This window comes from Corvus cornix, chromosome 3 (genome assembly GCF_000738735.6).
Source record: "Corvus cornix cornix isolate S_Up_H32 chromosome 3, ASM73873v5, whole genome shotgun sequence".
NCBI classification, from domain to species: domain Eukaryota; kingdom Metazoa; phylum Chordata; class Aves; order Passeriformes; family Corvidae; genus Corvus; species Corvus cornix.
In genome coordinates, this window is record NC_047056.1 from 14,325,304 (window position 1) to 14,352,143 (window position 26,840).

At 47.8% G+C, this 26,840-nt stretch overlaps 1 long non-coding RNA gene across 2 annotated transcripts; it reads right to left on the reverse strand.

Moving 5' to 3' along the window:
• Window positions 1-26,238, reverse strand: LOC104685578. Of its 2 annotated transcripts, none has more exons than XR_751133.2 (4): window positions 26,127-26,238; window positions 2,579-2,730; window positions 854-1,260; window positions 1-502 (listed from the first exon to the last, which is right to left on the reverse strand). It is a non-coding gene; the product is annotated as an uncharacterized LOC104685578 (long non-coding RNA). The 2 variants fall into 2 exon arrangements; XR_751134.2 differs by lacking the exon at window positions 26,127-26,238 and adding an exon at window positions 6,126-6,316.
• Window positions 26,239-26,840: the final 602 nt, after the last annotated feature.

The following is a 26,840-nucleotide window of genomic DNA, read 5'->3' on the forward strand; positions in this document are numbered from 1 at the left end:
ACAGCCCATGGCTAGCCTAGGTACCTATTGAGAGCTGCTTATAGCCCACCACTGCCCATGTTAGACAGATCCCAAAAAGCTCTTATAGGGAAGCTTTAGTGGCTGTGGCATGGTGGGAGCAAAAGGCACCCTCCTGCCTGTGCGACAGGGAGAGGACACAGTCTGCTGGGACATTTGTCCAAAGCCATGGCCCAGCAGTGGTCCCACATTTTTGGGCATCCCGCACTCCACAGCCTCTCCTTTTGCTGGCAGCCACTGCTTCCCAAGCCACCTTTGCTGCCTGGCTGTGCAGCCGCTGCTACCAGTGCCAGGCAAAGGGTGTAATCAGTGGTAAGCAGGCTGCATTTTAATTACCCTTTATATAATGCAAACGTGACTGCATTAATAATCCTCGCAAGCCATGCGACTGTCTTACACAACCTTTAATTACTTGGGGAGCTCAGCATTTTCCATTGTCGTACAATTTGCTTTATCTTCTATTATCTCACCGGGCTGCCAGGCCCTGCAATACAAAGAGAAACACTTTCTGCAACTTCATCCAAGCCAGGCATCTCAAAGCTTTGTACCTGCTCCAAGACAATCATGTTTCCTCCCCTTTATTTCCTCAGAGCAGAAAGACAGAACATCACCCAAACACATTGTTATTAGTAAGTGCATATGCACAGGGTGGCCTCCCCTCCAAAAAATCCCCACCTTTGTGGTGAGAGGGTTATTTCCACACAGCTATCTGTATTAAAACAATAAAAGATAAGAGTAATGAGTGCTTGACACATTGCATGGGGCCAGACACAGCAGAGTGCTTAAGAAAGGGAATAAAGCTCTTAAGCACATTTTCCCATTGACTGGAGCTTACCTTTTATTAAGCACTGAACACAAGTGTGGGGGTGTTAGTAGAAATGGGAATTAGGTTCTGACGTGACATCCTGGATCAACCAGATTTTTCCAGTGGCTTCAGCAGCAGTAGGAAAAATATTACTCATCAACCTGTACCAGAAGCTGTCCTCCTTCATGGGAATTGGCACGCTATAAAGCCCTTTGGGGGACAAGTACCAGAGTTCCCATGTCCTCTTGCCCTTCATACCACCAATAGCACTCAGGTGCCTCTCAAGTGTCTTTGTTCTCCAGGCCCTTGAGGGTAAGACTTGCTCCATTTCATTCCCCTGTCCCCAGTGCAAAGTCACGATGGGCGACTCCGTGTCATCCTTTGCAAGTTGTGTCAACACACTGGAGTTCCCTGGAGTCTGCTGTAAGCTGACAGGTCTGCTGAGATATTGGGTATAATAAAACAATAAAGAACATTTAAAATAACCTAATAATAAAATAAGGCATCGCGTTTTTGCAAAGCATTCAAGTGGTCATCAAAACCCAATGGATCGTATTTATTTTGCAGATTCAGTGTTGAGAAGAATAAACAGGAAAAAATAATAAATAGATGTTCCTTTCTTGCAAGGGGGTTCCCCTCAGTGCTGCCCAAGCCATTGCTCAGCCTTCTGCTGTGGATGTGGCCTGAGATCCATAAGGAGACCTCAAGCAAAACTGCCTGGAAGAGTATCCAGATTCTTGGATGCACATACAAAGGGACTTCCTTGAATTTCTTTCCTTAGAAATCTCCTGCAACTGCTTTTTCACACATCTACAAGTGCCATTAAAAAAATGTCCCAGCTGGCAAAATGGTTAGAGAACAATTAAAATTCTGAGTCTGATACTGGTTTGCACTGGCGCCAGATTTAATCAACATCATGCTGAAGTGTATCTGCAGAATTGCAACCAGAAAAGAGGCTATAAATTAATAAATATTAAGGGAAGCAAAATTCAGTATTTAAAGCATTTGTGGATGTTTCCCAACACCCCACCCCCGAAGCTTTTATGCACAATTAGTTCTCCTAAGGTCCCTATTGGGGATAATTTCATTAAATAATAGCTCAATGCTGAGTTACAGAGTGAAGTCTATAAAATACTATAAGGCATGGTAAATTATGTGTGAAGCTGAACTAGGTCAGTTGGGGAATAGGGATTTCTATTGTCTGGAAGGTCACACATCTGTCTCCAAGGGCCATGACAACAAGCACAGGTATGCAGGAGCTACCCCACTGGCTCAGGCTGTTGGTCCTTATCCTGCTCTACCTTGGCCTGGCAATTGGCACAGGCAGATGTTTCACTGCACAACCCCTCCTGAACAACCTTCCCAAGGCAGAACTTCTCTGAAGCCCCCATGAGTTAAGGCTACCAAAGGGTTCAAGGCCTTAAAACTCTCTGAAAGGTCTTAAAATTTTTTAAAATATGCTTATTCCTGCAGATATCTTTTGTTATTTGTGCACGTTTGTCCTTGCTTGGCCTCACTTTTGTTTTATGGCTGTGACTTCCATATAGATTGGGTAGAGAAAAAAATAAATTTTCCTTAAATGAGTTCTGAAATTGTGCCTTTTGTGTTCCTTTTAGTGTTCAAGAGTTCAGTGCAACAAAGGAAGGAGAGGAAAGCAGGGAAGGAGATACAGGGAAATTGCAGAGGAACAGCAAGTGATGTTCTAGCACAAAGCATTAACCAGGTCCTAAAAATACATTCAGAAGAATTTTTAACCTGGAACTAAGAGACAGCATCCATGTCCTGGTGTCCATGGCTTCAAAAAGAGCTGGAGAAGGTGCTGATAGGAAGGTACCTGGAGAACCATCCTCTTAGACAGCGGATTCAATTACAGTGCATGAACACATAACTCCAGGCAGTAAAAGGCTCTGTCAGAAAAAGGAAGAACCAAAAATAAAAGCTGTAGACCAAAACTGGAGAAGTAAGAAATGCATCAGAAACACAAGCCTGAGAGTTGGAAACAAGCACCAAAGGAAACAGCAGAGTCCCCATCTTTTGAGATGGTCAAAGCCAGCTTGGATAGCTCTGTGGAAGATATGTTTTAGCCAAAAAACAAGCTCACAGGCTCAGGGCATGAGGGATGAGGTGTGGTTGGATGGCCTTAAGCACAGGGAAGGTGAGACTGACAGTGTCCTGTCGCCTGGTGCTCTGTGGCACTATATGGCAGGCTGCAGTACAAATCACTTCCCAAAAAACCTTCTTTTCCTAAAGACTGCAGTGCTGTGGAAGCCACCAAACCACAGCTTTTAAAAGAGGACTGATTTCGTGGATAACTAGGTTGAAAGGATACAAAAACACCTCCAGAAATACATCACATCATGGGGTAAGAAGGTCATCCCCATCACTCACAAGGAGACAAGGGCTGGGGACAGCCAAGCTGATGGCTGCTCTTCATCCCTTCAGGCAGGAGAGGAAAGCAGAAGGTTTTCAAAAGGGGGCTCTTTGCTGTGAAGCCTCAGCAGAGCTGGTGGTTAGTTGCAGGGATGAAGGGCTGGGCCGGGAGCACTGCCCTGGCCAGTCACACATTTCTTTTTCCTTGGCACACTCAGCTGCAGCATCATAGCACCACTCAGCTGATCCCAGGGAGACTTCATCAGTTTCACCACAATCCCCTGGCTTTAGGAGGAGCTTGGCTAGATTGGTACTCTACAAACATCAATTATCAGCAGCATCAATTAACACTGTTAATCTCAAATTATAGTTAATACCTGTCTGTGGTCAGAACCTTGTTTATAGTTACATTTGCAAAGAAAAACACAGGGAGCCTTATCCACCTCCTGGCACAGGCTTGCTCAGAAGACTCCAACAGGGATGCCACAGCAGCTCTTGTTGGCCCCAAGCCACCACGGTGGTCAGACTTAGCTCTGTGCCACTGCTGGGGTGGCACAAGCACTGCCCTGAGCTGCTGCCTCAAACTGGGGGAGCAGCACCACACAGAAATCAGGCAGATGCAAAATACTGTTCTCATTCAAGGATGCAGAGAAGGAAACCCACTGCACAGCCCTCACCCCTGGCATTAGCAAGGAAGTCCAGATCTAGTGAGCTCTGCCTTCTCCTTGGAGTAGCTTTAGGCATGGAAATGGTTTCCTGCTACCATTAGCTTTTCCTGATACAGTAATTAATGTGCCTTCCTGCAGAAGGAATACCGATTGAGAGGTAAAGCCATTGCCTGGAGAGAGCTGGCCTTCCAAGGAAGTGCTAATTAGTCCTTATTTTGAGAAACCTGGTTAAAGCAAGTGAGCAGGTGTTGCTAGAAATTGGAAATAATCTGTACAAACATGTCCTTTCCTATGTGACAGCAGAGCTAATTACACCTCCTTGGGTCACTGCTCCATTTTACCTAATATCTCTTTGTCAAAAGTGTCTTCCTGCTGCCTGGCACTGGCTGCCAGAACAAACACTTTAGCACTTGGTGTCAGGGGTGAATCAACTCCTTCTTCCATCATGGCTTGAGAGGAAAGATGTTGCTACCAATCCCACTTGCTCCAAGGACAGGGTAAACCTCTCCTGTCTCCTTTCAGGCATGCGAAGCACCGTGAAGTGCACCCTGCCCTGTGCCTCGCTGTCCCATTGCCAGCCAGGTTCAGGGTCATCTTCCTGGGTGTCAGCATGGGAAGGGCTTAGGGATGGTTATGTGCTCCATCCCACTGCCCTGGCGTGCGATCAAAGCTTCACAACCTCCTGGGAAACTGGAATGTTCCCTGGGGGAAGGTGGTGATTGACGTGCGGAGAAGGGATGATGCCATGGCAGCAGCAGAAGCAATCACGAAGCCCATTATTGTTTATATAAGATGTTATGTGTGCAGACTGTCTCAGACACAATGGTCTCAGTCTCAGGCTGGGGGGAGGTGTCCATGCAGATCTGCAAAGCTGGATCTGAGGAAAATGGGAAGCGATCACTCGGCACAAGCCAGCACAGGAGGAAAGCAGCCGGCCGCGGGTTGATTTCAACAAGAAGAATTTCCTAAGCACCCTCCCAAAGCAGAGGTGTCTCTGCGTTGTTTAGCAAGTGTCACGCAATCTTAACTCCTAGTTTGCACCACATCCATAGGAGGAGATGGGCCAAGCACTGTCTGCATGGCCACAGAGACATCTGTGTGTCACTGTGTAACCTGGGAGATCCTCATGGCCCCCTGGACCTTGCTTTGCTTGGATGCATGGATGTGTTGGTAATGCCTGGGAAGTGAGAACTGTTGGAGGGAGGGAACACAAACACTGTGGCTACATTTGGGAGCAAAAGCCCGTTTGTAGGGTGCCTGCTGAGGCAGTGAGGTGTGTGCTCTTCCCGCAGGCAGAGGATGCTGGTACCCCCAGCAGAAGCTCTGCCATGGCCACAGGCCTCCCGCCTTTTGTACCAGGATGAGGATGCACCTGCAGCCCAGGATTGCCTCCTGCCATGAGACACCCTGGCCATTCCACCTGGTATATACAGGATAATAAATGAGGACAGGTGCAGTACTGAGGCTGTGATAAATGTCAGTGCAGACAGAATATGCTCCTGACAGCTGGCCATGGGATGTTTCAGCCCAAATGTGAAACACAAGCCCAGGCAGACCTGGTGCCCAACAAGTCCAAGGAATGGGGGCAAATCCTCAGTATATTGCAGGATAATGCGAGTTTTGCCTCTGTCGCAGCCGCAGGTGCAGTGCAGGCTGAGCAGGGCAGAGCCCTCAGTAAAACACCACACACATCAGCCAGCTCAGGCAGCTTGCACAAAAAGCCCTTTCTCTACAGGCAGAACCTGTTCGGCATCCACTGCTGAGCCACCTTAGCAGCAGCAGCAGCAGCAGCAGCAGCAGCAGCAGCACTTTCCCCAGCCCTGGGCACTTACAGCCAGGGCTGCAGCTGGTCTGAATGAATGGGAGCTGAGCCTGGGGCATGGTGGCACAGCCCTGGTGGGACCAGCAGTGGGATAGCCCCTTTCCAACCCCAGCAGAAGGGGTGTGAGGGGTGTGCTCCTCAGCAGTGCAGCTGCCCCTGCAGTTGCTCCCAGCACTCCTTGTCCCAGCAGCTGAGCATGGCCCAGCTGGACATGGGGGAAGGAGAGGACAGACCCCTTTTGTAAAGTTGATTCCAGACATACTGCCCTACACGTGCACCCTGAAAAGAGGAGCTGTTAAGGCTCAACTAATCAGAGCTGGGATGACACTGGGGATGAAGTGGCAAATTCAAGGTGGGAGCTGGTATTTAAGACACAGGAGTCAATTGCATTCCTATGGAAATGCTTGTTTGGGTCCTATTTTCCTCCCCTGCCCACTGTTACCTGATTCAGAGGCCCAGGAAGAACGTGCATTATTGCTTGCAGAAGAAGACAGCCAGAACTGATCAGGGCGGTGTCCTTCTCCACCCACAGGAGAACCCACTTTCATGCTCAGTTTTTCCTAAAGCCACTGCTGCCTCTTGGAGCTATAAACTTGCTTATCAGAGGGACTGACATGGCCCTGAAATGATAAGATCTGATTACTTGTTCTGTTAACATGCATAAGGCAGAGCGATGGTGATGATCCCATCCCTGAGATGAGGAGAAGAGATACAGAAGTAAAGTATTTCCCCACTGAACTCTTAGTCAGAGCAGGAGCTAATGCTCCACTGCTCCATTGTCTCCCTTTTCAATCAGGGATGTCCCTGTACTTGATTCCACAGAGGTGGGATGCAAGTGTCTTAGCAGAAACAGAAATATCTCCCTCTCTCAGCTGGCTTGTTGTGCCCTGGAGAAATGTCCTTCCCTCAGTCTCAGCAGGTGGAGTTAGTTTGATCTTTTCCTGTGGAACACACTTCCTTAGTCCAATGTTTACCTTTCCCATAACATCACTACCATGCTGACTCATGGCAAATTAAAGTTCAAGTATTATGCAGGAGGCTTAGAAATGTCCTCCCTGAGACCTGGGAGCTGGCTCCAGTCTGAAGATGGCTGCAGTTCAGGCCTCTTCCAGCCATGATGCTGACTGTAAAAATAAATCCTGTTGGTTAAAGTAAGAGCATACCTTGGATACCCCTTCAGGTTTCTGAGACACCTAGGTCAAAGCTGGTAAAGCTGGGTGTGGGATCATTTTGTTTGAGTGGAAGCTCAGATTCATCATTCAGATGACATCTGATGATGGGATTTTAAGCAAGTACACACATTTCATAGGGCTTCTAATAGGCTGCCTCTACTGACAGCTTAAAAGCTGCCAGTAAACTTTAAAGTCCAGCACAAGGAGTGGTCACCATACATGACTCACTCCAGCCCCAAAGCCCTACTTTATCCACAGGTGATGTACCAGCTCTTGCAGTGATGGAGAAATGCTGCTGCCCAGGGTGACTCTCAGAGCATCCTGCCTTTGTAATGTGGGACAGGGATGGGGAATATAGAACTGAATTAACTCACTTTAAGAGATGATGGGCACAGTATGGACTCAGCAAACTCTGGTTTCATGCAAATCCATGGCTGTAGCTGCTGCTGGTGTGTGTGTGCATGATGGTGGGAGAAGCTTTCTGCTTACCAGCTCCTCCTGCCCCTTAATCCTGCAGCATCTCCTGCTTGCTGCATGGCTGTGGGATTTGCTGGCCCTCAGAGAAGAGTTGGTGTCCAGACTGGACTGGATTTGGGATTGATAAAGGAGAAGATCAAGGAGCAAATCCACTACCTATTGCGACTTCAGAGGCAGATAAAATAAAAGCACACTCTCCCTTCCTCCAACAAGGAGTCAGCTGAGAATTGTGCTTTTCTCCTGCAAACAAAACCTCTTTCCTCTGCCATCTCGATGCTGCTTCAGTTTGCAAAGAAAGGCTGCTAATGTGCTCACCCATTGACAGAGCAGACTTGAAGAATAGTTTATGGCACCTACTGTACTCTCTACTCAGAGATGTAAAACAATTTTCACTGTAGCTACTGAGAAGGGCTTGGCTAGTACAGCCATGTCCAGAAATATCCAGCAAGAAAAAAAAAAAAAACACTATTAAAAACACTCACACACAAGCCAGGAAACATCTTATTATAGATCTTGGTTTGAAGAAGGGAAATTAAAAACCCATACCCACACTCAGCATATGCCCAGCTATATTTGTCTGATCCATTTATTATCTTAGCCAATGCAATTTCAGTGTTGCACTACTCCAGCCTTTCACGCTAAAAAAAACAACAACAGCCCAGTGCACAAGATGCCATCGCTGCTTTACAGCTGTGGCCTATCCTGTTTCTCTGAACATTTGCTGATCCGGCATCAGCACAATACGGAGGGAAGAGGAGGGTGGGGGTTCAGATCTGCCTGGAAGATGTGGATCACAGCAAAGCAAAGCTCTTCCTGTATTTATAGACGTGCTCCGTCGGAAGCGCAGCAATTTGTTTGTGCACTGATCTCTAACATTGTGGTGGAGAAGGCATCACTTTGACTGGGATCCTTCACTAATGATGTACCTCATGCATGCATTTTCCAGGCTGTGGAATTGCAAATCCAAGCTCTGGCAAGGCCATGGCATGCATACAGAGTTAAATATGCAATGGAAAACATTACAGCTCGGTTAGTTATTGCTCCCATAGTGCAAAGACTGGAAATCGATGCTGCAAGTACTTTATGAAGCAGTAGGAAGCTCTTGGCGCTGGATTAAAGCAGTGTGCATGCTCATGGGTAAGAGTGGAAGAAACATAGCCATGCTGTAGGCTGAGGTTCTCCAAAGCCACCTGCGGGTGTAGCCATGCCAAAATCACTGGCGAGCCCGCTGCCTCCATGGGAGAGGTGCCACGGGATGCTCCATAGCATTCCAGTGCAATGGTGCTGTACCCGTGCCCCTAAGGCAGGTTTGCACCAGCTCCTCTTGCACAGAACGGACACCAAAATATCACAAATTCAACGTGAGCTCAAGTGGTCTGTTGGCTGAAAGAACCAAAATAGTTTGGGTAGCTACTTCTGAGTCCTTGATGCAGCAAACTTATACGGGGCTCTGCAACACTCGCTTTTATTAATAGCCTGGATGTCCTGAGCATTTTTCTTTTTCAGTTCTCACGAGTTATTTTCACTGTACAGCCTCCCATGATCACTCAGTTTTGGGAGCTGATTGGACCAACTCGTGGGACAAATCCCCACAGATGAAAAAAACCCAAACCAACGCACACCCAGAGAACCAAGAGTGTTTCTATAAAAAGTTAGGAACATGTGCGTGGTATTGTGGGTACAAACAAGACTCGGCACGTATCTCTCTGCCTTTCCTCTGCTGAAAAAGACTCATTTGGGTACGTGGGGCTTTATGTAAAGGAGATGCTGGCCATGCATCATGTGCCACTCTTGGTGGTACCTGTCCCCTGAGTAGCCCATCCTGTGCAAGCACTCAAGCATTACCCGACAAGGGTAAGGGAATTACATTTCCCTGCTAGCTCTCCTGTTTGTAAAGCAGTGCTAGGGATCAGATCTGCCTGTGACTTGCTTTTGCATGAAAACCTGCCCTCTTTTAGTACTTTGAACATCCTAGGAAAGACTATTGTGCAGGGGCAGAAAGTCCTCACAGACACAATGAGTGCCGGATGGGTGGGGAAAAGCCTTTGGGGCAAATGCTTCACTTAATTCCCACAGCCTGTCTAGGCAGAGATGTCAGGTTGTACAGCCACAGCAGTGATGTGGAACACCCACAGCAACATCTTGGTCCTGTAGAAATCAATAGCAAAACCCTCCTGAATCCTGGACTGATGCCAGGCCATGAGAAGAGCAAATTGTGCAGAAAAAGCCAGAGTTAGAGAAAAGCTACCAGGAGAAAAGGAATCAGTGCTCTGCAGGAGCTTCCAAAGGCCTTTAGGGTTTGTTTCCTCCAACAATGAGGTATCAAGGGAGCTTGCAGGATGGATTTAAGCCACTACAGTGGGACTTGGACAAATCAGGATCTCCATGAAGATCCAGTGCAGACTATTGGGGGCACAGCAAAACATGTGCTCAGGTCTCTGGGGATATTAACTCCTTAACTCACTGTGCAGGTAGTACTGCACGACCACAATGACTGCAGACCATTTTCCCCTCCCACATTCAGGTCCTGTTCTGGATTATGATCACTCACTGAATGAGAACTCTGGATTTTATTTTACGCCCCTCTGTGTGCCTTTTTATTGTGCCATAGCCAGGCTCTGCTCTGAAGACACTTCTATTCATATTTTCAGGAGTTTTGTTTGATCTTTGTCTGCATATTAACAGGATGAGCACTAACAGCACAGGAGGACATTCTTCTTGCCTCCAGCTCAGGTATTTGGACAGACTTGCCAGCTGCCAAAGTCTAACACAGTCCCTGGCTTGGACTTGCTTAAAGCATATAAAATCTTCTGGGAACTTCTCAGTAAAATCCATTTGAGCATATGCAAATTACTTTCTTGCCCTCCAAGGTTTGATACAGCCTAACCTAGAGGTACTGGGCTGGCAAACAGACTGGGTCCCAACATATTTTATAATTCCCAGCAGTATGAGTATTAGAGCTACTCTAGAAAAAGCTGGCCAGAATTTTAACTGGGGAAAAACACTGCATTTTCACCCCCTCTATTTTTGGAAATGTCTGAACATCTCTAAATAAAAGAATAAAAAAATTAGCTGGAGGTAGAATCTGCCAAGGTGAGATATATCAGGCTGAGGCTGAAGCAAATGGGAAGCACGTGATGGTCGCTGCATGGATCACAGCTCAGCTCTGCTGTACCGGAGATAAGGACCCCATGCCAGCACCTCCAAAGCTGCAGTGGATCCTGCCATCACAGCTGAGACATGGGGAAGGGCCCTCCACATTTCAGCATTGAGCCCGTGGGCAAGTAGTACACCTGGTGTGATGTAGTCAGGAAAAGTAGTGCAGAAAGCAGATCTGTCTGCTGCCCAAGCTGCCAGACTGTGCTTTCCCCCCAACAGATACACCCACAGACCATCTCTGCATCCTACATGTGATGTATGTTCCTCTGGGAGAATGACAGAGGGACCTGACCTACAGCAACGCCCAAAGCTGATGCTGTTGAAAAGACAGGGAGTTGGAAGATATTTTCTCCACAGCCACTGACAATATGGATATTTTAGCACCACCCCTGCACATAGATAAGATAAAAATAACATTTCTATAAATGCACCACTATATTCTGACGTCGCACAAGACTCCCAGTAAAATCACTCGAAAACAACTTACTATTTATCTCAATAAAGCAAGCTGGTCTCTAGTTTTTCCTTGTCTCTTCTCGCTAAGAAAAAGCCCCTGGAGGATGACTATTTTGATAAATTGCATAACAAATTACATTTCAGGGCTGTACATCTCCATCGCAGAGCATGGATGCAGTGTAAGGCCACCTGTTTACATGAGCTATTTTGGGACACGGTGGACAGCCCTGGCTTTCTCAGAATCCATCAGCAGTCAGTGTTTGTTCCCAAGCATGCACACATACACCCATCACTGCACGCCTCTCGTTGACCCCGTGTTCCCACATATTCCCCCCAAACATTCCCCTTCACACCAGCGGATAACCAGGAAGATGTTCCACTTGAGAAGGTCTGATAGCAAAAGGAAAGAATTCAACTCCTCCCCATGGTGGGCTTCCAGCTTTGATCTCCTGGATAGCCACTGCATCTGGTGACCATCTGTGGTTAAAAATGGCTTCCCAGGAAGAAATGCTCAGGCTCAGAACGGGGAGGTCAGTTATTTTTAACCGAAACCCATTCCACCTTGGTGCCTCAGGAAAACAAGCACGTTCAGCAGAGCTGGTCCTTCAGAGCCAGCGAGTGCTATCGCCACGTAATGTTACTTTTGGCAAACAAACCAGTATCACCTACTTGCCTGGGCTCATCCACTTACAGCATGGCTGCCAAGGGAAAACAGGATGAAGAAAGGATGACACATTACTAATCTCTAACCATGCATGTTCAAAGTGCAAATGGAAAGAATGAGCACCCTTGACACCACACTCCCCTTGTTTATCACCGGAATAACTGGAGCCCTGGATGTGACTGGGCAACTTTCCCCTGAGCATGAGTATGCCTCTGTCCTAAGGAGAGGGTCAAAGGGTGAACTGTGACTCCAGACCTCTTCAGCTACAGAGCTTCTGAGCTGGAATCTCACTTCTGAGAAGTCAGTCATGCAGTGGCAGGGATACAGGGACACTAAAACTGGGCCATGTCAGACCAACAGCTCCCACTGCAAGGCAACAGAGAGCAAGGGCTCAGTGTCTGGCCTGCCTACTGTTCAAGAAAATCTAACAAAGCAAAACCAGGAACCCATAGAATCAAAACACTTGCCTCCTCCTCTCTTCATCCTGCCCATTTGTCATGGGCAAATGGGAAAAAAGGGGAAGAATGGCCCCATCTGCATCTCTCTGTCCTGGTCAACACCCCACCTCATCCTTGGGACCATGCAGCTGGGACATTGCTTTGCATTTTGCCATCACACGCCTTGTGCAGTGTAAACTCTGCAAATCTTGACTTTGCAGTGCCGGGATGTGCGTCTGCGCTGAGTCAGGGCTGTGCTCTGACTGACAGCCCCCTGCTCCAGGAGCCTCCCAGGGCTTCGGTGGGGGAAGTTCTGGAAGCAAGGATGTTATGTAAGTGGATAGCTATTTTTGTCTGAAGTTTGGTTCTGTACTCTGCAAGACTAAAAATACCCGCACACAAAGCTAAAGAATGTGTTTCTCCATGCCCCTGCTCCCGTCATCCTCTTCCTGGTGGTGGCACCTGGTATTATGTGCATTGCAAAGAGCAAGGCTTCTCCTTTGTCACCTGCCTCCTCCCCCTCTGCCTTCGTCATCCCCTGAGCCCACAGTCCAGCACTCCGGACTCCACAAGGACTTCCACCACAAGGATATGTGAGCAGAAAGTTAGACTGCCTTAAGGTGCCCACAGGCAACTGCTGTAGCTCTGAGGCCACATGCATCTGGGGCAGCTCTCACCTGCCAGCTGCAAAGTCCTTTTAGCAAAGCAATCACATTATTACCCCCAAATTATGAGGAAGAAGGGTGTCCTGGCAGGCAGGTGAGGGCAGCACAAGAGGCTGTGAGCTCCTGGGAGAGGAAAGGCAGCTATGTGACTGACAGCTGCTTCGTTTTAGCAGAAGCCAGTGCGAGAAGGAAGCAAGTCCCCCACACGTCCATACTCCAGTCTCAGAGCAGCACATACAGATGACCTGGTAATGCTGCACCATGACTTCTCTTCTCTGCCCAAAACTTTCTGAATGATCTTGGGTGAGTGTCTTAGGGACAGATCCACAGAGGTCTGCAGGAAGGCCTTTGGGAGATGGCCCAACAGCAAAAGTCTGCTTGTCTTGGTTCCTCCCCCTGTAAGATTCAGATATCAGCATAGCCCCACTTCACCCAGTATCAAAATCATACTTTTCTTGCTGGCCAGGAAGTGGTCAAGGGCCTGGGAGCAGAAGCCAGGTGTAGCTCAGACACAAACTAAGCCTTTTATTCTGCTCCATGAAACTTCTTTAACTGAATAAATCACACCTGCCACAATTTTGATGCTTTGAAAAAAATCCCACTGAACTTCTAGGAGATTGTCTACTGTTAGTTGAAGACTTCAGACAGTCAAATGATACTTGCTAATTCTGGTACTATCCCTGGGCCCAGACATCTGTCCCTGCTGGCAGGTCTAATGAGGACTTTGGTCTGCTCAAGAAACAGTTATTCATCATCAGATCTCTTTGCCCCTTATGTAAATGCTCTGCTTCATGTCAGAAGAAAGGGGAGGAAAAAAAAGTCTATAAATAAAAAGTCAGCAGCTATTTTTGGAAAAGAATTTTCTTCCTGGTGTATGTGTCTGCGTGTGTGTAAACAGTTGTCTTCTGCATTTTTGTCAGCTTATCTTGTATCTTAAACAAATACCAAAGGGCATTTTCTTTAGATTTTATTTTATTTTTATCTCTTTTTTTATGGCCTGGGTGTCTTTATCAGTCTCTCTGAAGGACTCACTTCTGGGGTCACGTTCTCCAAGCACCACCACATATCCACGTGGTGCCCACTGTGGTAACTGAGCTGCAACTGATGCTCAAGGCAAAGTCTGGCCCTTGGAGTGCCCTTGGCAGGGCTTGTGAAGACATCATTACCTACAGCTTTCTACCTGTATATTTATACCTGCTTATTGCAGATATAATTTCACCCGCCACCGTGCTGAGGGGGTGCACCTGAGACTGGTTTTTGGCTGCAGGGAAGTGCTCCCTGCACCAGCCCCCTGCCCATCAGCGTCCTCTGAAGCACAGCACTGCCACTGCCTCTTTCCAGAACGAATAGGTGGGGAGAGACATCGCTTAGGTGCCCCCAGAGCAAGCTGGAATAGCCTGCCCTGAGCTTGCAGGAGAGGGCTGGGCTGAAGGGATTTCAAAGGAAATGAGGTGGCTGCCATTTCAGATGGATGGGTACTTTGGGGAGGGGAGCAGGTAGGAGAAGAAACGAGCTGCTAATGGCAATGGAAAAGCTCTCCACAAGACACAGCAGCCTTATGCGTGCTGATAAGAGATAGGGTTGAGTGGAACATCACATTCCTGGACCATTCATAGCTCTCCTTCCTATGAAAGCAACAAGCTCTGGGGCTGATAACAAAGGAATGTCAATGCAGAGCTGAAAAAAACCCCGCCAACCCTCATGTGTGCTGCTTTAAATATTCCCAGGTACTCGGGACAGAAAGAACAAAATTACTCAAATGCTGGAGTTGCCAAGACAATAGCGAGCACATTAAGGGGTTAAAAAAAGTGATTGTCCTTGTCCCCAACCTCTTGCTGCCAGCATCAGAGACACAAGTTTGTATAGACCTCAGATCCAACACACACGTGATGCCACTTCCTGCAAAGAATCATCAAATAAATAATAACTTCTAAACTATTTAGCTGAATTCCCATCCTGTTGAAGTCAGAGTTCTGTCACTGCACTAAGAAGGGCCAGAAATGAAGTGGTTATATGTGGCAGAGGGGACACTTCAGTGCAACCCAACCTCCCAATCAAACTCAGTACCCGATGAGAGCCTGTCAGCTCATCCTTCTTGCAGTGCAAGAACTCAGTGTTTCCTTGATCCAGTTACCCAAAGACTCTTGAAGGTCTTATGCCAGCATGGAGAATATGTTGAGTACTGACACCCACAGGTCCTGACTCCCTTGCTCTCAGAGTTTCATAGATTCTTTCAAAGGCCAAAAAAAAAACCAAAACAGAGAACAGGACTGAAGATACTTGGTTTTTCTCCCTTCTCTACTTTTATGCTTTGAGCTATCATGGGAAGGTTTTCAGGGTGGGTTCCTGTGTGTCCAGGCTCCTAGCCCAACACATCCATGCCCTGATCTTGGGAGGCAAATGCCCATGCTACAAGTGCAGTCACACAGGGGCCACATGTTCTGCATATCTCTGAAAAAAATCAGGCCAGTGAAATCTCAGTTTTATCAGTTATAAACTGTGATTCCCAAAACCTCTTCCCCAGATCCTGAATACAGTCCTTTGCCTGAATTTGGCTTTCCTTGCTCAACACCACCTACCACACTGGGAAGTGGGAAAAGGCACAGCTTTTTGATCTTTATGGTGGCAGAAAACGTTCCAGAGAGCCCACTGCCACTTGGCTCCTCTGGTTAACCCCCTGTTGTCAGGGCCACAGGATGCTTCTAGCTGGGCTCCTTCACCACACCATGCAGGAAACTCAGGGCTGCTTCCACCCAGAGCTGGCTTTGGAAACGAGTGCCTGTGCTCACTCTGCTGCAGGCACCAAGCTCTCTGTGCACCAGCTTGGTGGGAAAGTAGGTATCAGAAATCAAACAAACAACTCCTCCCCCAATTTCCAGGGCTGCACTGTGAGTGCACATTCACATGATCTGGGCAAACCCAGAACTGAGGTGTCTCGACTTCTGTGGGGGTTAGGGCCAAAGGCTGGACTCAGCTCACACACTGAAGTCAGTGTGGTTTTGTGGGTGCAAGCTAGACTGGAACTTCAGTCTGGTGGTTTGAAGAGGATGGCACAACTTAGCTTTGATTTGAAAAGGAAAGAGAAACAAAGTAAAAGGTGCCATTCCTCTGCAGATCTCAAAGTCTCTACTATTTCTGCTGCAGTGGGCTGCTTTCCCCAGTTGACAAGGCACTAGAGATTGTTTCCACCAGTTAGCTGCTCTTGTGGGGCATGAGAACTTCCTATCCTGTTGAATAGTTGGTTCATCTCTCTTTGCTAGGATTCCCTCTCCCCACAAAGGTGTTCCATAAGGATGAAGCCAAAGCTTTAGACTTTGTGTGATATCAAACCAGCTTTTCTGTACTCACTCATCTTGCAACCACAGTTTGGATCTCTGCTCTGAGTTCTGTCTGGGTAGGGACTTCCTACTCCTGTTTACTCATCTGAAGCATCTCCAGGCAGCTGAGTGTTGCAGCCACCCACTCAGCCTTACAGAACAAGCATATTTCATCCCAGTTTCAACGGTGTTTTCTGGATTTCCTTTGCTGCTAAAGGCAAAACAAGTTCCATCTCACCCAAGCAGAATTACTGCAATGTGGAGAAGAAAAATAAGGGAGGCAGAGAGGACCTTCAAGCAGGAGGAAGGTTTCCAGCAAGGAAGCATAGCAATGATGATGTAGTGCAGCACCCAGCCAAACACTGCCTGCTCCCCACAGCTGCCCCAGGACCCACTCTGTGGCTTCAGCTAGAGCCACCCCAAACTATTGTGATGGTTTCACCCCACCATCGTTTATCCACACTCTGCCACCAGATAAGATGACAGGTATCTCTCACCACCTTGATTTTCTCCTGTTCATTAACTGCATCATTTCTTTTCAGTCACTGCCTGAAGTCTTAGTAGGTTCTCGAGGGAGCACTGGGGAGGCAGGAGGGTCTGGCAGGTTGGGCAGACTCTGCCCAATGCCTTGCCACTCATTGTTGCCTTGGTGTCACTAGTGGCAGAAAATGTGAAACCTACATTTGCCCTAATGCTTTCCCAGGCAATGCAATCCCTTCTAATTTTGGTTTTGCTGTTCCTGGCTCACACCCCTGCAGGGGTCTTGCAGCAGTGCCAGCATATCCATATGCCAGTGTCACATTTTAGCCTGCCAGTGGTGCCCACTTTGTATTTCTCTGTGCCAGTGAAGGGTCTTCAACAAAAGGCACGCTTGTCACCCATGGCCAGCAGTCAGTATCACCCAGGAGCTGCCCCATCACCAGCTGGGACCATCCAGGTGCTGAGACTACTGTTGGGAAAGCCAAGCCAAGGAGTGACTGAACAACCGTGTCCCACACACAGTGTGGAAATGATGCCTCGAGTAATCCTGGGAGTGAACAATCCCAAACAGTTCTTCTCCTGCCTGACTCCACAGAGAGCGAGGAGGATTGAGTTCCCCCCAACACCTTTTCCAGCAGCAACATCTTTACTTTAGCTGGATTCAAGGAGGCCAGTTAGACCACGGAGTGGGATGAGACCAAGTCTCCACCACACAATTTCATGCCTCAAAGTAGCCTTCAAATACGAACTCAGACGTTTTGTCCCCAGGCCAGAAGGACATCAAATGCCAATATCTTCAGATTCCATGATAAAATCCTTTCCCATCTGGCCTCCTCTTCTGTGGGCTTCAGAGAAGGACTGAAATAATTTGATGGTTTTCTGAAGTTTCCTGGTTGCAGTTCTCCTGGTAATGATAATAGTTCAGTGGCCTCGTTCACACTGCCCAGGGGTACAAATACACCTTGAGCAGCTCTCCCAAGGAATTTCTTTAATGAATGGTAGTTGTTGTGTTTTCTTCTGTTGCAGCTTCAGGTGACATCTGAATTAGCAACTAAAAATTAAGAATTCAAGAGGATTTCTAGTATCTGGGGTGCCACTTACACTAGGGACACAGCTGAGCTGGCTGACTGGCAGGTGAATTATTGCAGAATTAATTTTAGTGTCCCATCTCTGTCCTGTGCTGTGACAGCAACCTTTTAGAAGGTGGAGTCAAGCTTTGACATATGAAATCCATCTCCAGAGAGCCCTCAAAGGACAATGAAAAGCTTGCTCCAAAAATATCCTTCATAATCTTTAGGAACAAGAGGAAATTCAATTTTCCAAAGGTGGGGTGTTTTGTTGGTTTTTTTTGTTTTGTTGTTTTTGGGGTTTTTTTTCTGTCATAAGGTACAATACAGAAAAGCAAGGGAATATTTCAGAGCCTCACTTCCTGTTACTCATATACTGCAAACTGTCTTCAGCACAAAGGGCTGAATATTCCCAAAACCTAAATGAAAAAAGTAATTCTTCCATGATTCCATATTTGTCCTTTGTTTGTTTTATCTGAATCTACTTTCTCCTCAGACAAAGAGACTCCTTCATACCTGCACACATCCACACTGCAGCCTATCTAAGGTACCATTTAGACCAACATGTTTTACTTCCAGCTCAGCAGAAAACACAGCTGCAGAGGCAGGATTTTCTCCAGATGTGCTGACATGACCAGGACAGGGGGTGCAGGGAATTGCTGCAGTCCAAATTGCCATAAGCACCACTGCAGTGCCAAGCCTGAGCCTCACCCCAGGCTACCATCAGGGTTCCCTAATCAGCCTAGTTCACGGCTAAATGAGTTCCTTCTCTTTGCAGATATTTCTGGGCAGTGATTGTTGCCTATTCAGGTAAAGGTTTCCAATGAATTCTTTTAAGGCCACTCCTTTTCCTTACTTAATCCCTGGTTTTCCTTCTTCAGAAGTAAAAACTCTCAGGGGGCACAAAAGCATTGGGACATTTCCCTTTTCCAGTGCGCACGAGCACTCGGAGGCAGAAAACACTGCCCGGCAGCGTCTCTGCAGAGCCCTGATCCCTCTTCTCCCAGCATCCCCAACCCCGCAGCCATCCCGCACCCGGAGGAGAAGGCAGCTGGCTGAGCTGCCACTTCCCTCTCTCCCAGCCCAAGTGACCTTAGTGTGAAGAAATGTTTTCCTGGTATTCAACCTACATTTCCCCTCGCCCAGTTTATCCCATTGTTTCTACTTAACCCTTCCTCAACAGCCTCATCACCCTGAGAAGCTCTGACTGTGTGTAGCTGCCATGCACATTTCTGACATGATTTGGGGTAAAGTAAGTCAGGTTAGCAACATACATGGTGCCCCAACAGACAGGCGTGTGTTCCTATGCCTTTCACATGTCCCTTATTTCCGGTCTTGAATTACCCTGTGACTTTCTGTTGGAAATAATCAACAAGAAATGTAACATCAGTGGATCAAACCTATGGAGGCGAGCCCCTTGCCCACAAGGAACGAAATCCACATCCCCTTGGAGCTTTCTGCAGGATTTCTTTCTGCTTGGTTTGTTTGCCCCACAGCTGCTCCTTCTCACATGCAATATTCCCCACTGGAGGTGTACATGAAAGGAATCAAGACACCAGCACAGCCTCTGCATTGGACACAGAGAGTTCAGAAAGGGACAGTGGATGCAGAAGGGTTGTGTTTGGAGCTGGCAGTTCCAAGGTGGATCCCTGCAAACCCTTCTGGGAACAGAGGTTATTGCTGCTGGTGTGGGGCAGTCTGAAGCCAGCTGGGACACAAAAAGCATGGTTGTAACTCTTTAAAGAGACATAAATAACCCTTTAAAGACATAATTTATCTGGAGGGTATTAACAGAGAAGGTATTGGGATATTACAAAGCACCTTTGTGCTGTGTCTGACTACTGCTACCCACAAAAGCAAAACCTGTTACTAGCAGATTTCCTGGAAATCACTTTGAGATTTTTCATGTTTTCTGTGAATTTCCATTACGTTTCTTTAAAAATACCTGAGATTAACAGAGAAACATTACAGAATGTTTCTTTAAGAGTTTAAGAACCACTTAAAGTCCCTCTGCCTTGTGATCTTCTTTAACCCTTTAATGCTTGTCACACTCTCCAGAGTGCATTTCATGTCGGTGCCCTTAACAAGGGCACGTGAGATAGTACCTTTATCCTGCCAGATCTCCCCCAGGCTTCCTTCCCAACCATTTACTGCCTTTCAGCCATTCAGTTATGTCCCAGGAGCTATCTCCTTGGTCCCAACACTTCTCTTTACTACTGAATCAACCACAAGCAGAGCATTTCTTCAGCAAAACATGGTCCAAATTGGGCCTGTGCAAAGTTTTTACCTTTGTACAAGCCTGGGGATTCATTAGCAGATTTTCAGGACTTGAGGATGCTCAAAGCACTGTTAAAGGGTTAACGCTGAGACTGTTTTCAGACAGTGAAAGGTCTGGCTACAACTTCTCTTTGTTTCCCTGTTCCTTCTCCCTTTCCCACCTTCCCTCCTGCTGCTTCTTTTATGGGTATGTCTTTACTGTGCCTCAAAAAAAAAAATTGCCCCTTGACGGCCTTGTTTTCCCTTGACTGCTTGGGGCTATCAGAGATCCAGTCAGAGGGTGGCTTTTGTAATAAGGAAAGCTTCTTCCAGGCAGAGGAAGACACTGGCTGGGGCTTCTATATCCACAGCCTTTCTATTTCTGGCTCTCCCTTTTCACAGGGCTTTGTTTGCTAAATGCTGCTCTCCCCCAGGGGACATTAGTGAGCATACTTACCTCAGAAACAGAACAAACAGAAAAGCCCCCAACGACTCTGGCGCAGCCCACCCCAAAGAAAAGGGGCTTTGCATCTTACCTCTCTGCCTTTTCCACTTTCAGCGGCTAATTAATAGGAATGCCTTAGCAGCTTAAATCCTGCTCTATGGATTTCAATTTGCCTCTTGAGGTGGAAAGTAAAAAGTAATCCTATTTTCAATATAGACAGGGGTAGGCTGTGCAGAGCCCAAAGCAGTCCGAGAAAGGTCACTGCAATAATGAGATGCACAGGCTCAGAGAGCCCCAAGGAGCTCGGGGGAGCTGGCATCAGATGTTAAGGCAAACCTAAGGGCCCCAACCCTTCCTCTGATCGCTCATAGAAGGATTTCAGCCCATGACATCGGCTCACAGCCCTCCCAACCCCAGCATCAGAGATGTGACTGCTGCCTGCACCCACAGGCTAGGCTGGGCATCCCTTCCCTTCCCTCCTGCCTTATCCTGTGCAGCACAGCCGGGTATTGGCACCACCAGCAGCACACACACACATGGAATTCAGTGATCTGAATTCCTCAAGCCCTTTACCATCCCGGTGTGTTCCAGGCCCTTCAGCTCAGTCAGAGCATTGCCAGGATGCCCTGCTCAGCAGCTGCCAGCCCCATTATCTCACCCTGGCTACAGCCGTGCTTTGCATGGGTTTAGTGGCTTTGCCATCTCTCATCTTCCCAGTTCAGCAAGTTTCTGAATGCCAGGCTTTCCCCATGCCTGTCTCACACACAGTACAAGCATCCTGAAGGCACCACCAGTTCAATTTTACAGTACATTGTAGCATGGTGATCTGTTCTAAAAGCAGAGGAGTTTAGCTAGAGCAGGATCAAGCATCCAGCTCAACATCAGATTTTGAGGCAATGCTTGAAGTTCCTTGTCACAGTGCCTAAAACACATAGGATGGGTAAAGCATTGCAGTCTCTCAAGATCTGCACAGGAAAATGCAGATCTGGATCTAACTCCTCTTCTTCCTGAACCTTTTTCCTAAAAGTTTTCATCAGTCTTCCTGCAAAAGCTCTGTTTAGTCCAGTCTTATCAGTGAAGCACACAGTTAGCTGCTCTCCCATCTTCTGAGGGTCCCAAAGCTCCCTCCTGGAGGTTTTCCATCAGTGGCTGTTTTGAACATTTTTTTCTGATGTCTCTTGAAACAAGCCAGTGTTCAAGCACGGCCTGTCTGACACCTATCCCGAGGTCAAGCCAATAATTGCACTCCTTGCCCAGAGCCGCTGAGGCAGTCACAGTTTGCACCAACCTTTCAGCATTTCCACCGCCTCCAGCTGAGTGCAGCCTGACTTGGGAAGTTTACACTTTGTCACTGTTGACGCCTGCAAAGTCACCAAAAGCATATGCCACCTCCCCAGCCCTCTCCTGAATAGCAAATGCTTTTGATACTTCTCCCTTCCTGAATTTCATACAACTGGTCCCTCAGCCAGAAATTCTCTAACCTTGAATGCAAATTTCTCCAGGGTCTGACAGCAACATTTTTATAAGGTATTGATAACAAGTGTGTAATGGTTTGCATCTACACGTGAGGCCACCCTGTTCCCAGGAGGGCACCGTCAGGGAGTTGGTTGTAGTCTTGGATGGTTCTCCAGGCTCCCAGCTACCACCACCAAGGATTGATCTGCCCATGGGAAGGTACTCTCATTCACTTCTTGTCTTGCCAGTCCAGCCAGTTACTGCTTTTTGATATCCAGCCCATCTCTTCAGTTCTTTTGAGTTGAGCACTCCCATTTTCTCACCTGGCACCAAGCAGATGAGAAAACACTTGTGTGCTCAAGTCACAAGTGCACACCTCTATCAGCTGGTCTAATTGCAGCCTGGTAATTTCCAATGGGGCAACAACAGTCTTGCCAAAACCAGCTCTTGGTTCCCTAAGCACTTGCTGCAGCAGGAATAAAGCTTCTCAGAGAGGAATCAAGTCCTTTTAACTTGACAGGAACCACTGAGCAGCTCTGCCAGAGCAACAATATTCCCCCACTGCTGGCCTGGATGAACACTGTGAACCCAGAGGTGAAGGACTTTCATAGCCCATTACCCAGCCTCCTGAGCCATGCAGTTCCCAGCTGCCACACAGAAGTTCAGTCCCTGCTCTTTTTCTCCTTCAATCTCAGCTTGCAAACAGAGTGTGAAAACACATTTCCTCATCTTTGAGTGTTTTTTTTTTTTTTATTTCCTTCTCAGCATATCTGCTCCTAGCCCATCACCTTGAGGTGCAGGGAAGAAGACAGTCAGCATTTCAGGAGAGGTCATGTTTAACCTTGTGCATGACAGAAGCTGGAAACATGCATTATCAGTAGCACTAGGGCATGAAGCTGAGAATAAGTAGTGTTGTAACTTGGACACTTCAGACACAGCCACGGGAAGATGCAGTGATGTGTTCTTTTATCTCAGCCTAACTCCCAGAGGGTCGCTATCATACGAACTGCTTGCTAAAAACCAGATACACCTTCAGCCTCACACAAGTTGCAAGTTCAAACCCTTCTCCCCCAGTTAAAATAATGATTAGAGATGGTTACTGGAAATGTCAGAAAGCCTGGATCCTGTCTTGAAACTGCAAGCTTGGTGACCCTCCTGACTACCTACACATGCAAGGGAAGCCTGGCAGGTCCTGCGTGCCAAGGCAGAAAATCATAAAATGATTTAGGTTAGAAAAGGCCTTTAAGATGATCCAGCCCAACCATTAAACCAGCACTGCCAAGTCCACCACTAAGCCATTTCCCTAGGTGCCACATCTACGTATCTTTTAAATGCCCCCTGGGAGGGTGACTGACCACTTTCCTGGGCAGCCTGTACAGGGCTTGACAATCCTTTTGGTAAAGAAATTTTCCCTAATATCCAATCTGAACCTCCTCTGGTGCAACTGGAGACCATTTCCTCCTGTCCTATTGCTGGTTACCTGGACACACTCCAGCACCTCAGTGTCTTTCTTGGGAGTGAGGGGCCCAAAAACTGAACAGAGGATTTGAGGAGTGGCCTTACATCCTTCCCCTACCAGCAGCACAGCGGCATCTTATGGGTGTTTCCACCAACAGATACCAGCACAATTTGCAGATGAAAGTAGCATGTTGTCATCACTACTGCACTTTTTGGAGAGTGGCAAGGCTGAGGTTAAAGAATAGCAATGAAAATGAGACAGAAGTACATAAGATGGTCAGGAAAGTGAAGCAAAGTTTTGTCTGCTGTTACCAGCTCAGGTCAGGATGTCCCCATTGTCAGTGAAAGCCCCTAGAAATGGGTCTTCAAAGGGCTGCCTAAAAGTGTCCAAGATGCCAGGCTGGTGCTTACCAAAGCTACTTTCTTCCTCCATGTGAAATTTCCCATTTTTACTTACATTTAGCTGCTCAGGACAAACTCCAGGAAATACCAGCTAAAACTGTGCTAAAACATGTCAATAGCACAAAGGGAGGAACACGTTTCCCTGTCCCCAGCTCTCTGAACTCTTTTCCTAACCTGGAAAAGACTAAAGTAATTCAGACAGTGATGGAGAGACTCCATTTGGGTGGAGGCAAGACCTGCCATGCTGTCAGGTAGGATATGACTACAACTCCATAGTCCATTCACGGACCCAGAGCCTGGATGTGCATCAGTCTTCAGGGAAACTTTGAGGTTTGATGGGTCCCTGAGCTAGGAAGTCAACCTATGTCTTCCAGGAAAGCATCATTGTGTCTCTCTTCCCCCAGAGGGGACACTCATCTGTGCACACTGGAACACCTCTCTTGCAATTGTCTTTTCTAAGCATCTCTATCGAGCCCCTTCCCAGCCCAAACACTTTCTGATAAAGTCAACACCAAAGATTTAGCTCTGGCCACAGCACGGTTCCTGCCTTTATACCAGAGGCCAGTGCTGCAGGTAATACCTCACTTCCAGCACCAAGAGATTTATTACAGCACAAAGACTGGGAGATGGCACCTGCTGCAAAGAGCTCAGTCTAACAGGTAGAGATCCATGATCCTCATTCAGACAGGAAGCCAGCCAAAGCCTGGGGGACAGCAGGATTTTCCTGGGAAGGCTATGGCTCTCCTCAGTACCATGTGATACCCTGCTGTACCACCTCTCTTCTGTGCCTGCTCAGCACCACTGACCCACACAGTGTTGTCTCTGCACCACTGAGCAGCACGTGCCTGGCGCAAATTAATCTTCTGATGTCCAAAATCCAGCACTGTCACATGACTCCTGGACTGCAGGAGGAGGAGCAGCAGGTCTCAGTGACTGGAGCCTCATTTAAATGCTGCATGCCCACTCTCAGGAGCTGAAAACACACCAAATATGAAGGACGAGCAGAGGGAGCAAGGGGATTACTCAGGAAGCTCAGGGCAGCTAAAGCAAGCAGGTGTGAAAGTTTTGCTTTGGTAGAGGTCCTGCAATCTGGCTGACACATCCAAACTCTCCACCTGGTGTGCATCCTCACTTGGATCAACACCCCTACAGGGTACTTCCTAATGGTCTATTGATTTCAACAGATGTCCCAGTAAATGTGTTAGAGAGGGAACAACACCCCAGCAGCAACTGCAAGTTCATGTGCTAATGCCCCCCTGTCTGGTGCAAAAGGGAAAATGAGTTTGGAGAGGGTAAGTTCTTAACAGGTGAAGGGGATATTTGCAATTCTGGCAACAAGCAGCCTACCTCAGAGCAGGGGCAACGGGGGCAGGCACAGCACAGCCTCCCCTGTGATCTGACCTCAAAACCAGGGTCACCTCCTTGTTCACCTTCCCAAGGCTCCTGCCACCCTCCTGACATATCTCCATCCTTGGAGGAAACATCACTTGCCAGGCCCAGCCCTGTCAGGGCAAGGCACATCCCAAAATCCACCTGCCAGCTCCAGGTAGGGGACGACCTCCTGGTGACCATGGTCCTGTCAAAGCACCAGGCCTGGGGAACACAGTGTGGGGCAAAGCAGCTTGGCCACATGAGGAGGAGTGTGGCAGGCAGCTTTCCCTGGAGCAGCCTCTGCCGAGCAGCAGAGCGAGGACTGCATTTCTATTCTGGGGCTGTCTGAGCTTCCCGTTCAGTGCGACAGGCTCAAAGGGGGGTTAGCATTTATAAGGCTCCAGTCACATCATCCCTTTGTTCCCATGAAGTCAAGAGGCTGCTGGGGAGAGAGGAAGAGAGAGCAAAGCACCTCAGCAGGCTGCCCGTGCCAGCAGTGGCACTTTGCAGGGAGGCAAAGCAAACAGCACAGTGATGTCGGTGATTGCCCACCTCCTGCCACGGAGCAACACAGAGAGGGCAGTCAGATGCTGGGAGCACAGCTTTTCCCTCCCCAGGTGTCCTCTGATAGTGGAAAAGGCAAAAAGGACAGGGGAATATTTTTTCCCTCTGGCAATCTATAAGATTGCATCTATAAACACACTCCAAAGTCCTTGTAGACCAAATGACAGGAGCTTTAAAGGCTTTTGAGTGATGTCAGCTTCTCAGCTGCTCCAAAGCCATTCCTCCTCCAGAGCCATTCTGTTTTCTGATGCACACAGATCAATGTCATGCCACAAAGAGGCCCAGTGCCTTCTGCATGGGCAAGGAAAGGAGCCTCCTACAAAGGGAGGGGACGCCAGCAGGGCCCCAGGAAGAGGCAGCAGACCCCGTCAGCCCACCCTACCCAGGCCACACACAGCAGGGGGGGATAGACAGCAGAGCAGAACCAGGACAGAGAAGAAAACAAGAGTCTCACAGAGGGAATTTGGGGAGTAAAGGGGAATACAAGACAGGAGGGTGATGCAGATGTGGCAAATGGAAACTAGAAATAGGTCCTGTGCACACAAGAGCCCTTGGTAAGAAGCAGCACAGCATGAATAAAAGCTATGTTGGAGCTTACCTCAGAGTGCTGCTCTTCAGCGATGCACAGCACCTCTACTAAATACAGAGGAAACCATTTTGCTCTTGAGAGGAGGAAGGGGCAGAGACAAAAGAAAGATAAAAAAAGAAAAGATCCTGCAGCAGTACTAAGCCACAGCTGAAGACAAAGGCCTTTGATAGGCGAGACAGCCAGGTGAAGAGACTGCAGTAAAACTCTCTGATTATTTTCTTCACTTGTGCTAGGAGAGACTTGCACCTCCTGGTGCTGCACAAGAATGAATGCAATGAAGAGGATGAAGCACCAAGATGATAAAGTGATGGGGGTTGTGCAAATTCCCACCTAGGTAGAACTCTCTGCTTCAACTCAATCAGCAGTGAGTTTTCTCACGACTTTTTCCTAGATTTTGAAGCCTCCCTGAATCTGTACTTGAGGGACCACGTTGACTTGATGCAGGTTGCATCTCAGTCTCTCTTTTCCCATGGATTGGGACTCAGCATTTCCCATGAACAGCATGAGAACAGATTGCAATCATTTTAGGCAAAATGAGGTACACATGCACGGCCTGGTCTGTGAGAAAGATCCAGCCTCCAATTTTGACAGTCAGCTTCAGAGGACCCCGAATTTCACCTGCACTATTTGCTGACCTATAAAGCAATTCACTGAACGAGAGCTTCTGCTGCTCTATACCTTTGGCACGGTTTCATACATGATGTTTTAAGAATTTTTTGTTGT